General features: G+C 50.9%; 1 protein-coding gene across 2 annotated transcripts in view; it reads right to left on the bottom strand.

The window, feature by feature from the left end:
- The window catches only part of SLC6A9 (solute carrier family 6 member 9), a 195,620-nt gene extending 184,557 nt beyond the window's left edge, over nucleotides 1-11,063 (bottom strand). The window contains exons 1-2 of one of the 2 annotated variants that reach the window (XM_073593985.1): nucleotides 10,925-11,063; nucleotides 1,305-1,363 (exon numbers count right to left, since the gene is read on the bottom strand). The gene's annotated coding sequence lies outside the window, so the exon portion shown is untranslated. The remainder of the gene's footprint in view (nucleotides 1-1,304; nucleotides 1,364-10,924) is intronic. The other variant, XM_073593987.1, reaches the window with a different exon arrangement.
- Between the last annotated feature and the right edge of the window lie 4,972 nt (nucleotides 11,064-16,035).

Raw genomic sequence — 16,035 nt, 5'->3', positions numbered from 1 at the left:
AGCCAACACGACGAACGTAGGAACCGCAGCTGCCCGTCTACAAACGCACAAATATATTTAGAATGTACAGGGTGGGTGGGGGAGGGGCGGTCCGGTGTGCAGACGGCGTCAGGCAATGGATGAGGAGAATTTGTTGGAGTTCATCTCTCTTCAGCAATTAGTAAATCAGATTGTCGTCGGCCGACCCGCCAAAGATTTCTATACGGGGCGGTCACATCCCCAACCGGCCCGTCTTCTTTGTTTTTGATTGGTGGGACAATTTCACTATCACTTCCTGAAGTCTTTAACAGATATCTATAACCAAAGGGTTTATTTTTTCCGTCCATTCACTGTGCAATCTGAAATCAGTCCGTCCAATCACTGCGCAGACAATCTTATTACAGTCTGTCCGGGGCAGTCGGTAGAAATGACAACCTGATCTGTATCATCCATGATTTGTCCTCCACTGACAACAATGAATAGATGGTAAATGATACAGATAAGATACAAAGATGTTAAATAAAACGGAGGTGATAAATGATACGGAGAAGATAAATGATACGGAGAAGATAAATGATACGGAGATGATAAATGATACGGAGAAGATAAATGATACGGAGATGATAAATGATACGGAGGTGATAAATGATACGGAGAAGATAAATGATACGGAGAAGATAAATGATACGGAGAAGATAAATGATACGGAGATGATAAATGATACGGAGAAGATAAATGATACGGAGATGATAAATGATACGGAGGTGATAAATGATACGGAGAAGATAAATGATACGGAGAAGATAAATGATACGGAGATGATAAATGATACGGAGAAGATAAATGATACGGAGGTGATAAATGATACGGAGGTGATAAATGATACGGAGGTGATAAATGATACGGAGATGATACGGAGATGATAAATGATACGGAGAAGATAAATGATACGGAGATGATAAATGATACGGAGAAAATAAATAATACGGAGATGATAAATGATACGGAGGTGATAAATGATACGGAGATGATAAATGATACGGAGATGATAAATGATACGGAGGTGATAAATGATACGGAGATGATAAATGATACGGAGATGATAAATGATACGGAGGTGATAAATGATACGGAGAAGATAAATGATATGGAGAAGATAAATGATACGGAGAAGATAAATGATACGGAGAAGATAAATGATATGGAGAAGATAAATGATACGGAGATGATAAATGATACGGAGAAGATAAATGATACGGAGGTGATAAATGATACGGAGAAGATAAATGATACGGAGGTGATAAATGATACGATGTCTTCTCTACCTGAACAGAGCGAGGATTGGTCGGCCCGCCTCTCATCTGAATGGAGCTTCTTCAGGAAACTGGAAAAGGAGAAGAGATTCTTATTAACATCTCCGCAGAAATCACAGAGATCAGACCGACATCAGGATGGGGGGGAGGGGGAGGGGTTAGGGGGAGGTGCAATCGTTTTTTTTTCAGCATGCGTTCCCCTGGGGGTGTCATCTTCACCCGCACATTACTGCTAAGGACCGATGAAGATGAAGATGAAGATGAAGATGAAGAGCCGGATTTATTAACCCTTTCACTGCCAGAGCTGTTTTTGCTTTTTTTGAACACGTTTATAAAAAGATATTTTAGGCCTGAAGATTACACAAAACCCCCAAAGCAGGAAATATTTCCTGAGATCAAACACCCCAGAGAATAAAATGGTGGTGGTTTCAAATTTTTTTAGTCACACATTATTACCACACAGGTCTAGGAAATGCAAAATTTCAGTGAAAAACACGTTAAAGTGAATTTAAAGTGGAAAAAAAAAAAACCGCAATAAACGACCAGATTTTGGTTAAATAAAAAAGACGCGGTTTCCCCGAGTAAATAGATACCCAACATATCAAACCTTAAATTTATTTGCACCTGTGAATGGGGGACAAACTTCAGTCCCCTGTATTTTCTATAGGCGATACATCAGAAGCCCCCCCTATAGGTCATCAGTTTAGTGTTACGGAGGAGGTCCAGTGATAGAATTATCGCTCTCACTCCGGCGTGCGCGGCGATATGTAACGTGTATCGCAATTGACAGTTTCATGCGTAGGCGCCCCCAGAGCACGTGTTTACATTTGTATGTGTATATATATATGGGGGTGGGGGGGCTCAATGTTTTGGGGGGGGTTATGTATGATATGGGGGTGGAGGGGCTCAATGTTTTGGGGGGTTGTGTATGATATGGGGGTGGGGGGCTCAATGTTTTGGGGGGGGGTTATGTATGATATGGGGGTGGGGGGCTCAATGTTTTGGGGGGGTTGTATGATATGGGGGGGCTCAATGTTTTGGGGTGTTGTGTATGATATGGGAGTGGGGGGCTCAATGTTTTGGGGGGGTTATGTATGATATGGGGGTGGGGCTCAATGTTTTGGGGGGGTTGTGTATGATATGGGGGTGGGGGGCTAAATGTTTTGGGGGGGTTGTGTATAATATGGGGGTGGGGGGGCTCAATGTTTTGGGGGGGTTGTGTATGATATGGGGGTGGGGGGGCTCAATGTTTTGGGGGGTTGTGTATGATATGGGGGTGGGGGGGTCAATGTTTTGGGGGGGTTGTGTATGATATGGGGGTGGGGGGGCTCAATGTTTTGGGGGGTTGTGTATGATATGGGGGTGGGGGGTCAATGTTTTGGGGGGGTTGTGTATGATATGGGGGTGGGGGGGCTCAATGTTTTGGGGGGTTGTGTATGATATGGGGGTGGGGGGGCTCAATGTTTTGGGGGGGTTGTGTATGATATGGGGGTGGGGGGGTCAATGTTTTGGGGGGGTTGTGTATGATATGGGGGTGGGGGGGCTCAATGTTTTGGGGGGGTTGTGTATGATATAGGGGTGGGGGGGCTCAATGTTTTGGGGGGTTGTGTATGATATGGGGGTGGGGGGGTCAATGTTTTGGGGGGGTTGTGTATGATATGGGGGTGGGGGGGTCAATGTTTTGGGGGGGTTGTGTATGATATGGGGGTGGGGGGGTCAATGTTTTGGGGGGGTTGTGTATGATATGGGGGTGGGGGGGCTCAATGTTTTGGGGGGGTTGTGTATGATATGGGGGTGGGGGGGCTCAATGTTTTGGGGGGGTTGTGTATGGGTGTCACAATTTTTTTGCAAAAAAAATATAATTTTTGTGGTTTTCTTTTCATTACATAGGGGACAAAAAGCGATGATTTTTAGGTGACAGGTTCTCTTTAATAAGACCCCCAATGTCTCCCGTGTCACTTTCCGGTTTACAGGAAGAGGGGGAGGGGAGTGGACGTGTGTTTGCTCTTCTCCGCCCGCTGGCGCCCGCCATGTCAGTCCCGGCCTGTATATACCAGGAAAACATATATATACCGCGCTGTCAAAAAACGTGAAAAAGCAGCCAGCACAGCAAAATGTAAAGTGTGACAAAAAAGGAAGACAAATGTGCAGCGCTATAAACAAACTAATGTCAAGAATGAAAATTATCGACAATATTGAGAATAAAAGTGATCAAAAAATCAAACATGTGAGAATATTGAAAAATATAGTGAGATATAATCAATATAAAATGTAAATGAAAGTAATGAAAAATACAATAGTATACATTCAGTAGAAATGAGTGTCCCTATGTGATGATGAGGGACCACATGAGGTCATAATAAGCCCCACACCGCCCTGTATATAGGCAAGCGGAGCCCGGAATACATGGGGGAGGGGGGGAGCACTCGGGGGGCAGGACAGCTTTTATCTTACAGGTAGGGTCTCTGCCTGTTCGTTCTCCACACACTCCACCGGGAGGAAGGTGTCTGAAAGGTGGACTGTCTGTGCTTCCTCACAGCAACCAACCAACTTCCCCTTTCCATGTTGCCAGGACAGGCTGAAAAGGAAAAAGTTGGCTGGTCGCTGGGGGGGGGGGGGATGGGGGGACCACAAATTTCTGAACTGGATACACAAAGTGCAACGTCACAAGAAACCAACAAATATACAGACTCCCCGCACTTCCTCTTCACCTAACCCTATCCAGACACTCGCACTGACACAGGGGCCCCAAACCTTCCAAACAAAGGGCCAGTTTACTAACTTTCATGCCTTACAGGGGCCAGAGTGTGGCCAGCGAGATTAGAAAACTGGAGGTAAACAATGCCCCATTGTTGGTGTCAGTGGGGGAAACGGTGCCCCATTGTTGGTGTCAGTGGGAGAAACGGTGCCCCATTGTTGGTGTCAGTGGGAGAAACGGTGCCCCATTGTTGGTGTCAGTGGAATGAATGGTGCCCCATTCTTGATATCAGTAGGAGAAATGGTGCCCCATTGTTGGTGTCAGTGGAAGAAACGGTGCCACATTTTTGGTATCAGCGGAAGGAACGGTGCCCCATTGTTGGTAATCAGTGGAAGGAACGGTGCCCCATTGTTGGTGTCAGTGGGCGAAATGCTGCCCCATTGTTGGTGTCCGTTGGAGAAATGGTGCTCCATTGTTGGTGTCAGTGGGAGAAATGGTGCCCCATTGTTGGTGTCAGTGGAAGGAACGGTGCCACATTTTTGGTATCAGTGGAAGGAACGGTGCCCCATTGTTGGTATCAGTGGAAGGAACGGTGCCCCATTGTTGGTATCAGTGGAAGGAACGGTGCCCCATTGTTGGTATCAGTGGAAGGAACGGTGCCCTATTGTTGGTGTCAGTGGGAGAAATGGTGCCCCCAGGGCTGGATAAGGACAGGCAATCTTTGTAAGCAGATAATTAACCATTGTGTGCCACGCTTAAATTAGAGAAAAATTATTATAAAATGTTACATAATAGAAATGATTATTATCTAATATAAATAATAAAAAATTATGTGTAAAATGTATAAACCTTTGTCCATTTACATAAAAAAATCTAATTTCTTAAAGATATATATTTAAAAAATGTGTGGAAAATGAGACCAAAACTCCACTGCTGCAAATGCATTTAGTTGAAGTCTCACCTTCCACATATTTTCATATTAATAAAAACAACAACAATAATAAAACAAATAACAGTGGTAATAATAACAATGATTATTATATCCTATATCTGGTTATTATGTTATTGTTTCTGCACTTTATGTAGACAGAGATTTATTTTATGCACATCGGTTTGTGGTCACAAGGGACCAAGTGACATCCTTCCGTCGTGTTCCCTATTTGTGAACATCCCTTGGCCCGGCACACGGGACTCGGATACGGAACATTTAGCATGCAAATTAGCGACAAAATCGGACGCACAAGTCAGTCCTCCTCTCCTTTACCAAAGTGCATGTGACCCGCATATTCGTGACCCCCGGCGCCTGTCAGCCCGGGCAACACAGACAGTTCTGCAAAAGTCTCAGACAGATTTCATGCTGTGGATCACAATGATTTTTAATTCAAAATTAGAATTAGTCGGCGGGTTTATATTTTCGCGGCGCTGATTTAGAGGAATCCTCTCTGATGCTCTAAGTTAGCTCTAAGTTAGCCTGCTGAATTCTTATAATACATCTCCTAATATAATATTATATGAATATTATATATAAGCAAATAAATAATATTAGGATTAAAAATAAATACATTTAAAAAATTATATCATTCTAAATAAATATGATCATATTGATATTATAAATAAATATATTTAATAATGGTAATATTATCAATAAATAAGTTAATATTATAAATAAGTAAAAGAATATATAAAACAATATTATTCTAAATGAATATTATCATATCGATAGTATAAATATATTTAATAATGGTAATATTATAATTTCATTTGTTCTTTACTTTCCTGTGGACACCGCTGATCTCTCTATGGACAGAACTGACCCTCTCTATGGACACCACCGACCCTCTCTATGGACAGAACTGACCCTCTCTATGGACAGAACTGACCCTGTCTATGGACAGCACCGACCCTTTCTATGGACAGCACCGATCTTCTCTATGGACAGAACTGACCCTCTCTATGGACAGAACTGACCCTCTCTATGGACACCACAGAGCCTCTCTATGGACAGAACTGACCCTCTCTATGGACAGAACTGACCCTCTCTATGGACAGAACTGACCCTCTCTATGGACAGAACTGACCCTGTCTATGGACACCACCGACCCTCTCTATGGACAGCACCGACCCTTTCTATGGACAGCACCGATCTTCTCTATGGACAGAACTGACCCTCTCTATGGACAGCACCGACCCTTTCTATGGACAGCACCGACCCTCTCTATGGACAGAACTGACCTTCTCTATGAACAGCACAGACCCTCTCTATGGACAGAACAGACCCTCTCTATGGACACCACCGATCCTCTCTATGGACAGCACCGACCCTCTCTATGGACAGGACTGACCCTTTCTATGCAAAGAACCGACCCTCTCTATGGTCAGAACTGACCCTCTTTATGGACACCACCGACCCTCTCTATGGACAGCACCGACCCTCTCTATGGACAGAACTGACCCTCTCTATGGACAGCACCGACCCTCTCTATGGACAGCACCGACCCTCTCTATGGACAGCACCGACCCTCTCTATGGACAGCACCGACCCTCTCTATGGACAGGACTGACCCTCTCTATGGACAGAACTGACCCTCTCTATGGACAGAACTGACCCTCTCTATGGACAGAACTGACCCTCTCTATGGACAGCACTGACCCTCTCTATGGACAGCACCGACCCTCTCTATGGACAGCACCGACCCTCTCTATGGACAGAACTGACCCTCTCTATGGACAGAACTGACCCTATCTATGGACAGAACTGACCCTCTCTATGGACAGAACCGACCCTATCTATGGACAGCACCGACCCTCTCTATGGACAGAACTGACCCTCTCTATGGACAGAACTGACCCTCTCTATGGACAGAACTGACCCTCTCTATGGACAGAACTGACCCTCTCTATGGACAGAACTGACCCTATCTATGGACAGCACCGACCCTCTCTATGGACAGAACTGACCCTCTCTATGGACAGAACTGACCCTCTCTATGGACAGAACTGACCCTCTCTATGGACACCACCGACCCTCTCTATGGACAGAACTGACCCTCCCTATGGACACCACCGACCCTCTCTATGGACAGAACTGATCTTCTTACAAGATCTCAGAAACAGAATCATTGTTTCGAACACCAACTACATATCGCAATCCACTCATCATCTTCTTACAGTATACTCTCCCCTCCGATCATTGTGTGATACAATGTATCAGTGCGATGTCAGTGTCTGGGATAACAGTGTGTCGGGGAATCGGATGTCGGGGATATCAGGGATGTCGGTGGCGGAGATGTCGGGGATATCAGTGCTGGGGATGGATGTCGGTGTCGGGGATGGATGTCAGTGCTGGGGATGGATGTCGGTGTCAGGGATGTCGGTGCGGGGGGGGATGTCGGTGCTGGGGATGGATGTCGGGGATGGATGTCAGTGCTAGGGATGGATGTCAGTGTCGGGGATGGATGTCAGGGATATCAGTGTTGGGGATGGATGTCGGTCTCTGGGATGTCAATGTCGGGGATATCAGGGATATCAGTGCTGGGGATGGACGTCGGTGTCGGGGATGGATGTCAGTGTCAGGGATGTCGGTGCTGGAGATGTCGGGGATATCAGTGCTGGGGATGGATGTCAGTGCTGGGGATGGATGTCAGTGTCAGGGATGTCGGTGCTGGAGATGTCGGGGATATCAGTGCTGGGGATGGATGTCAGTTCTGGGGATGGATGTCAGTGTCAGGGATGTCGGTGCTGGGGATGGATGTCGGTGTCGGGGATGGATGTCAGTGCTGGGGATGGATGTCGGTGTCAGGGATGTCGGTGCGGGTGGGGGGATGTCGGTGCTGGGGATGGATGTCGGGGATGGATGTCAGTGCTAGGGATGGATGTCAGTGTCGGGGATGGATGTCAGGGATATCAGTGTTGGGGATGGATGTCAGGGATATCAGTGTTGGGGATGGATGTCAGGGATATCAGTGTTGGGGATGGATGTCGGTCTCTGGGATGTGAGTATCGGGGATATCAGTGCTGGGGATGGATGTCGGGGATGGATGTCAGTGCTGGGGATGGATGTCAGTGTCAGGGATGTCGGGGATGGAGATGTCGGGGATATCAGGGATGTGCCCGGCGGTGATCTCGGAGGACGGACACTTCGCACCGGGAGATGAAGATTTCGGCTCCGTCTGGCACTGCGAGTTACATCAGCTGCCACGTGGTGCTTCTGTTGTGCTGACAGGCCCCGCCCACTACACATGGTATGGAAAATTACTGGAGAAATAGCCCAGCACTGCCAGGGACACAGAGAGCCCAGCACTGCCAGGGACAGAGGAGACCCCAGCACTGCCAGGGACAGAGGAGACCCCAGCACTGCCAGGGACACAGAGAGCCCAGCACTGCCAGGGGCACAGAGAGCCCAGCACTGCCAGGGGCACAGAGAGCCCAGCACTGCCAGGGGCACAGAGAGCCCAGCACTGCCAGGGACACAGAGAGCCCAGCACTGCCAGGGACATAGAGAGCCCAGCACTGCCAGGGACACAGAGAGCCCAGCACTGCCAGGGACACAGAGAGCCCAGCACTGCCAGGGACACAGAGAGCCCAGCACTGCCAGGGACACAGAGAGCCCAGCACTGCCAGGGACACAGAGAGCCCAGCACTGCCAGGGACAGAGGAGACCCCAGCACTGCCAGGGACAGAGGAGACCCCAGCACTGCCAGGGACACAGAGAGCCCAGCACTGCCAGGGGCACAGAGAGCCCAGCACTGCCAGGGGCACAGAGAGCCCAGCACTGCCAGGGACACAGAGAGCCCAGCACTGCCAGGGACACAGAGAGCCCAGCACTGCCAGGGACATAGAGAGCCCAGCACTGCCAGGGACACAGAGAGCTCAGCACTGCCAGGGACACAGAGAGCCCAGCACTGCCAGGGACACAGAGAGCCCAGCACTGCCAGGGACACAGAGAGCCCAGCACTGCCAGGGACAGAGGAGACCCCAGCACTGCCAGGGACACAGAGAGCCCAGCACTGCCAGGGGCACAGAGAGCCCAGCACTGCCAGGGGCACAGAGAGCCCAGCACTGCCAGGGACACAGAGAGCCCAGCACTGCCAGGGACACAGAGAGCCCAGCACTGCCAGGGGCACAGAGAGCCCAGCACTGCCAGGGGCACAGAGAGCCCAGCACTGCCAGGGGCACAGAGAGCCCAGCACTGCCAGGGACACAGAGAGCCCAGCACTGCCAGGGACACAGAGAGCCCAGCACTGCCAGGGACACAGAGAGCCCAGCACTGCCAGGGACACAGAGAGCCCAGCACTGCCAGGGACACAGAGAGCCCAGCACTGCCAGGGGCACAGAGAGCCCAGCACTGCCAGGGACACAGAGAGCCCAGCACTGCCAGGGACACAGAGAGCCCAGGAGAGTGCACAGTGCAGCTCCCCTCCATGAAGTAGAATATCCAGAGGTGAATGTTCTCTCCACCACTTTTCAGGAATAAACAGATAATTAATATTCTGTCATTGTGAGTCCAATCCTCATTATCATCATCCTCATCATCATCCTCATCACCATCATCCTCATCATCATCATCCTCATCCTCATCATCATCATCCTCAACATAATCATCAACATCACTATCCTCATCATCAACATAATCTTCATAATCAACATAATCCTCATCATTTCACTGCCAGACCCCAAATATCTGCCCAACACTGAGCCAGACCAAACCCACCAGACACCCCAAACAGTATGCAGACCCCAGACTGACACCCCAAGCAGTGTGTAAACGCCAGGCTGACACCCCGGACAGTGTGCAGACCCCAGATTGACACCCTAAACCCCAGACTGACACCCCAAACAGTGTGCAGATCCCAGACTGACACCCCAAAAAATGTATAGACCCCAGACTGCCCCCCCCCAAACAATGCAAAGACCCTGGAATGACACCCCTAACATTATGGAGACCCCAGACTGACAACTCATACAGCCTGGTCCCCTCAGACTTTCAGCTCATACAGTATACAGATCCCAGACTGACACCCCAAGCAATGCACATACCCCAGACTGAGACCCCAAACAGTGTGCAGATCCCAGACTGACACCCCAAAAAATGTATAGACCCCAGACTGCCCCCCCCCCCCCAAACAATGCAAAGACCCTGGAATGACACCCCTAACATTATGGAGACCCCAGACTGACACCTCACACAATATGCAGCACCCAGACTGACAGCTCATACAGCGTGGTCCCCCCAGAATGACACCGCACACAGTGTGCACCCCCCAGAATGACACCCCACACAGTGTGCACCCCCCAGTCCCGGCAGGTCCTGCAGTTCTGGGTCTCTTAGAGGAGAAGTATCCACAGGTCCCAGTGATGTCTGGCACTGTCAGATGGATCTTTGCGGATGACAATGTGCAGATTTCCCCCGGCGGGTGACAAAGACCCCCCAGCACAGGCAGGTGAGGGGTGTATAAACAGGCAGGTGAGGAGTGTATGTACAGACAGGTGAGGGGTGTATATACAGGCAGGTGAGGGGTGTATATGCAGGCAGGTGAGGGGTGTATATACAGGCAGGTGAGGGGTGTATATGCAGGCAGGTGAGGGGTGTATATACAGACAGGTGAGGGGTGTATATACAGGCAGGTGAGGGGTGTATATACAGGCAGGTGAGTGGTGTATATATAGACAGGTGAGGGGTGTATATACAGGCAGGTGAGGGGTGTATATACAGTCAGGTGAGGGGTGTATGTATAGACAGGTGAGGGTTGTATGTATAGACAGGTGAGGGGTGTATATACAGGCAGGTGAGGGGTGTATGTATAGACAGGTGAGGGTTGTATGTATAGACAGGTGAGGGGTGTATATACAGACAGGTGAGGGGTGTATGTATAGACAGGTGAGGGGTGTATATACAGACAGGTGAGGGGTGTATATACAGACAGGGGCCGCTTACCATGCTGCAGCGCCCGGTCCTCAGTCTCTGGAGCTCTCACTGGCCCCGAACTGTCACTGAGCGGCTTTTTCTTAAAGGCAAAGTTGCATCATCCAGCAACAAGGACAGCCCCATATTCAGGAGGTCCTCCCCCCCCCCCCCCAGCTCCTCCTGCTGCTGTCATTGCACGATCCGTCCATTGTACAGACTGTATGTGTGCGGAATACCAACTCTTCTCCCCCTGTGCTATCCAGACTGGGGGCTCTGCTCCTCCTGTGCTATCCAGACTGGGGGCTCTGCTCTTCCTGTGCTATCCAGACTGGGGGCTCTGCTCCTCCTGTGCTATCCAGACTGGGGGCTCTGCTCTTCCTGTACTATCCAGACTGGGGGCTCTGCTCCTCCTGTGCTATCCAGACTGGGGGCTCTGCTCCCTCTGTACTATCCAGACTGGGGGCTCTGCTCCTCCTGTGCTATCCAGACTGGGGGCTCTGCTCCTCCTGTGCTATCCAGACTGGGGGCTCTGCTCCTCCTGTGCTATCCAGACTGGGGGCTCTGCTCCTCCTGTGCTATCCAGACTAGGGGCTCTGCTCCTCCTGTGCTATCCAGACTGGGGGCTCTGCTCCTCCTGTGCTATCAGACTGGGGGCTCTGCTCTCCCTGTGCTATCCAGACTGGGGGCTCTGTTCTCCCTGTGCTTTCCAGACTGGGGGCTCTGCTCCTCCTGTGCTATCCAGACTGGGGGCTCTGCTCCTCCTGTGCTATCCAGACTGGAGGCTCTGCTCTCCCTGTGCTATCCAGACTGGGGGCTCTGCTCTCCCTGTGCTATCCAGACTGGGGACTCTGTTCTCCCTGTGCTTTCCAGACTGGGGGCTCTGCTCCTCCTGTGCTATCCAGACTGGGGGCTCTGCTCCTCCTGTGCTATCCAGACTGGAGGCTCTGCTCCTCCTGTGCTATCAGACTGGGGGCTCTGCTCTCCCTGTGCTATCCAGACTGGGGGCTCTGCTCCTCCTGTGCTATCAGACTGGGGGCTCTGCTCTCCCTGTGCTATCCAGACTGGGGGCTCTGTTCTCCCTGTGCTTTCCAGACTGGGGGCTCTGCTCCCTCCGTACTATCCAGACTGGGGGCTCTGTTCTCTCTGTGCTATCCAGACTGGGGGCTCTGCTCCCTCCGTACTATCCAGACTGGGGGCTCTGCTCCTCCTGTGCTATCCAGACTGGGGGCTCAGCTCTCCCTGTGCTATCCAGACTGGGGGCTCTGCTCCTCCTGTGCTATCCAGACTGGGGGCTCTGCTCCTCCTGTGCTATCCAGACTGGGGGCTCTGCTCCCTCTGTGCTATCCAGACTGGGGGCTCTGCTCCTCCTGTGCTATCAGACTGGGGGCTCAGCTCCTCCTGTGCTATCCAGACTGGGGGCTCTGCTCCTCCTGTGCTATCCAGACTGGGGGCTCTGCTCCTCCTGTGCTATCCAGACTGGGGGCTCAGCTCCTCCTGTGCTATCAGACTGGGGGCTCAGCTCCTCCTGTGCTATCCAGACTGGGGGCTCTGCTCCTCCTGTGCTATCCAGACTGGGGGCTCTGCTTTCCCTGTGCTATCCACACTGGGGGCTCTGCTCCTCCTGTGCTATCCAGACTGGGGGCTCTGCTCTCCCTGTGCTATCCAGACTGGGGGCTCTGCTCCTCCTGTGCTATCCAGACTGGGGGCTCTGCTTTCCCTGTGCTATCCAGACTGGGGGCTCTGCTCCTCCTGTGCTATCCAGACTGGGGGCTCTGCTCCTCCTGTGCTATCCAGACTGGGGGCTCTGCTCTCCCTGTGCTATCCAGACTGGAGGCTCTGCTCCTCCTGTGCTATCAGACTGGGGGCTCTGCTCTCCCTGTGCTATCCAGACTGGGGGCTCTGCTCCTCCTGTGCTATCAGACTGGGGGCTCTGCTCTCCCTGTGCTATCCAGACTGGGGACTCTGTTCTCCCTGTGCTTTCCAGACTGGGGGCTCTGCTCCCTCCGTACTATCCAGACTGGGGGCTCTGTTCTCTCTGTGCTATCAGACTGGGGGCTCTGCTCCTCCTGTGCTATCCAGACTGGGGGCTCTGCTCCTCCTGTGCTATCCAGACTGGGGGCTCAGCTCTCCCTGTGCTATCCAGACTGGGGGCTCTGCTCCCTCTGTGCTATCCAGACTGGGGGCTCTGCTCCTCCTGTGCTATCAGACTGGGGGCTCAGCTCCTCCTGTGCTATCAGACTGGGGGCTCAGCTCCTCCTGTGCTATCCAGACTGGGGGCTCTGCTCCTCCTGTGCTATCCAGACTGGGGGCTCTGCTTTCCCTGTGCTATCCACACTGGGGGCTCTGCTCCTCCTGTGCTATCCAGACTGGGGGCTCTGCTCTCCCTGTGCTATCCAGACTGGGGGCTCTGCTCCTCCTGTGCTATCCAGACTGGGGGCTCTGCTTTCCCTGTGCTATCCAGACTGGGGGCTCTGCTCCTCCTGTGCTATCCAGACTGGGGGCTCTGCTCCTCCTGTGCTATCCAGACTGGGGGCTCTGCTCAGGGCCGGATTAACATTGGGGCTATTGGAGCTGCAGCTCCAGGCCCATTACTTTAAGATAGGCCCATTTGCCAAAAAAAACACCCAAAAAAAGAATCAACTTTGAGGGTTGTGGCTCGGTTACCAGAGGTCACAGAGACACCAAATATCTAAAGACCTACCCCACCACCGGTCAGAATTTGGGGCTCCTATCACCTATGGTTCCAGACATACGGGCCTCCTTGCGCAGCCTGTCAGAAGATACATACAGAGCGGACAGTTTAAAGGGACACTTTTTAACGTTCCCTTTTTTTCTTTTAAAATAACAAACATGTCATACTTACCTCCTCTGTGCGGTTGGTTTTGCACAGAGTGGCCCTGTGTCAGAAACCAGGAATCAGACCGAGACAGAAGTACAGTCAATCACACTTGTTTAATAATAATAAAAAGGTAAACAGAGTAAGCGTAGTCAATACATAGCCAGAGCTCAGTAACCGGATAGGAGAGTCAGCCAATGTCAGAGAGCCAGAGATCAACGTAGTAGTACAGCAAGCAGGATCAGGAGCCAGAAGGGACGTCAGCCGAGCAAGTATTCAACAGGAACGCAGGAGAAAGTCTCTGAGATGTGACCAAAGGCGAAGGCAGAGATGAAGTGAGCTGGACGGCTTTAAGTAGCCACAACTGACGAGCAGATCATCAACAGCTGAGTCACTGTGGAGAGAAAGGAGCTGGCAATTAGCCGACAGCTGAGCAGCCAGCTCAAGGAAGGAAGGGCTCAGCCCAGCCCTGACAGTACCCCCTCCTCAACGTCCCCTCCCCCTCGGAGGACCACTGGGCTTGAGGGGAAAACGTCTATGGAAATCACGGAGGAGGACAGGGGCATGTACGTCCGAGGATGAGACCCAAGAACGTTCCTCTGGACCATACCCCTTCCAATGCACCAGGTACTGTATGCGTCCACGGAACCTACAGGAGTCAACAATGGATTGTACTTCATACTCCTCATGGTTCTCAACCTGTACAGGGTGAGGACGTGGCACCGAGGTGGTAAAGCGGTTGCAGACCAAAGGTTTCAATAAGGAAACATGAAACACATTAGAGATGCGCATACTAGGAGGAAGGTCCAACGCGTAATCCACTGGGTTAATCCTGCGAAGGATACGGAAAGGCCCAATAAACTGAGGTGCGAACCTCAGTGAGGGAACACGAAGTCGGAGGTTGCGAGACGACAGCCAGACTCTGTCCCCAACCTGGTAGGAAGGCGCAGGCAGGCGTCTGCGGTCAGCATGGAGTCTGTACCTATCATTAGCATGACGCAAAGCCTCCTGGACTTGTGCCCAAGTGGAATGAAGACCACTGAAATGCTCCTCTAACGCAGGAATACTCTGCGGATCAAACGAGGCAGGCAACACGGAAGGTTGGAAACCATAGTTCGCCATAAACGGGGACAATCGGAAAGCAGAATTCAAGGCACTATTGTGAGCAAACTCCGCCCACAGTAATAGGTCTGGCCAGTTGTTATGATGGTCAGAAATATAGCAACGTAGGAATTGCTCCAAGGACTGATTGGCTCGTTCTGCGGTCCCATTAGACTGTGGGTGATACACAGAGGAGAAAGCAAGCTGAATTCCTAACTGTGCACAAAAGGCTCGCCAGAACCGGGACACAAACTGACTACCCCTGTCTGAGACAATCACCTTGGGTAGCCCATGTAAGCGGAAAATCTCCCGAGCAAAAATAGAAGCCAGTTCCTTAGAAGTAGGCAACTTCTTGAGTGGAATACAATGCAAAATTTTCGAGAACCGGTCAACCACCATAAGGATAACTGTGTTGCCCTGGGAGATGGGTAACTCCACAATGAAACCCATAGACAGGTGGGTCCAGGGCCTCTCTCCATTGGGTATGGATTGTAGGAGGCCCACTGGTAGGTGTCGTGGAGTCTTACTCTGAGCACACACGGAACAGGCAGCTACGAAGGCGGTTACATCAACACGTAGACTAGGCCACCAGAATTGTTGGGAAATTGCCCAAAAGAGTTGATTCTTCGCAGGGTGGACAGCTGCCTTGGGAGAATGGTAAGTCTGGAGCACAGCAGTACGGAGACTCTCGGGAACAAAGCAGTGGTCACAAGGTTTCTCAGGAGGAGCATCGATCTGAGCAGCAAGAATTTTGTCACCCAAAGGAGAAGTAAGACTGGTGCGAACCGTAGCCAGAATACGATCAGGAGGAATCACAGGAACTGGAACCGGCTCCAACTTGGAAGTGGAGGAAAATTGTTGTGACAAGGCGTCAGTCCTTACATTCTTAGTATCGTGTAAGAATGAGACAATGTAATTAAAACTCGACAAGAAAAGAGCCAATTGCGCCCTCCTAGGAGAGTGGCGCTTAGCCTCAGACAAGAATGTGAGATTCTTATGGTCAGTAAGAATGAGAACCGGCACAGTGGTTCCTTCAAGGAGATGTCTCCATTTTTTCAGGGCTAAAATGATCGCCAACAGCTCTCTGTCACCAATCTCGTAATTGCACTCTGCAGGTGACAATTTCTTGGAAAAGTAGCCACAAGGATACATAGCGCACTCAGGTAGGACGTTGAGACAGAAGGACGCCAACTCCAGTCTCAGA

Source organism: Aquarana catesbeiana, linkage group LG07, assembly GCF_042186555.1.
Source record: "Aquarana catesbeiana isolate 2022-GZ linkage group LG07, ASM4218655v1, whole genome shotgun sequence".
NCBI classification, from domain to species: Eukaryota; Metazoa; Chordata; class Amphibia; order Anura; family Ranidae; genus Aquarana; species Aquarana catesbeiana.
The sequence above is the reverse complement of the archived record's forward strand: the minus strand, read 5'-3'. Positions and strand labels throughout refer to the sequence as shown.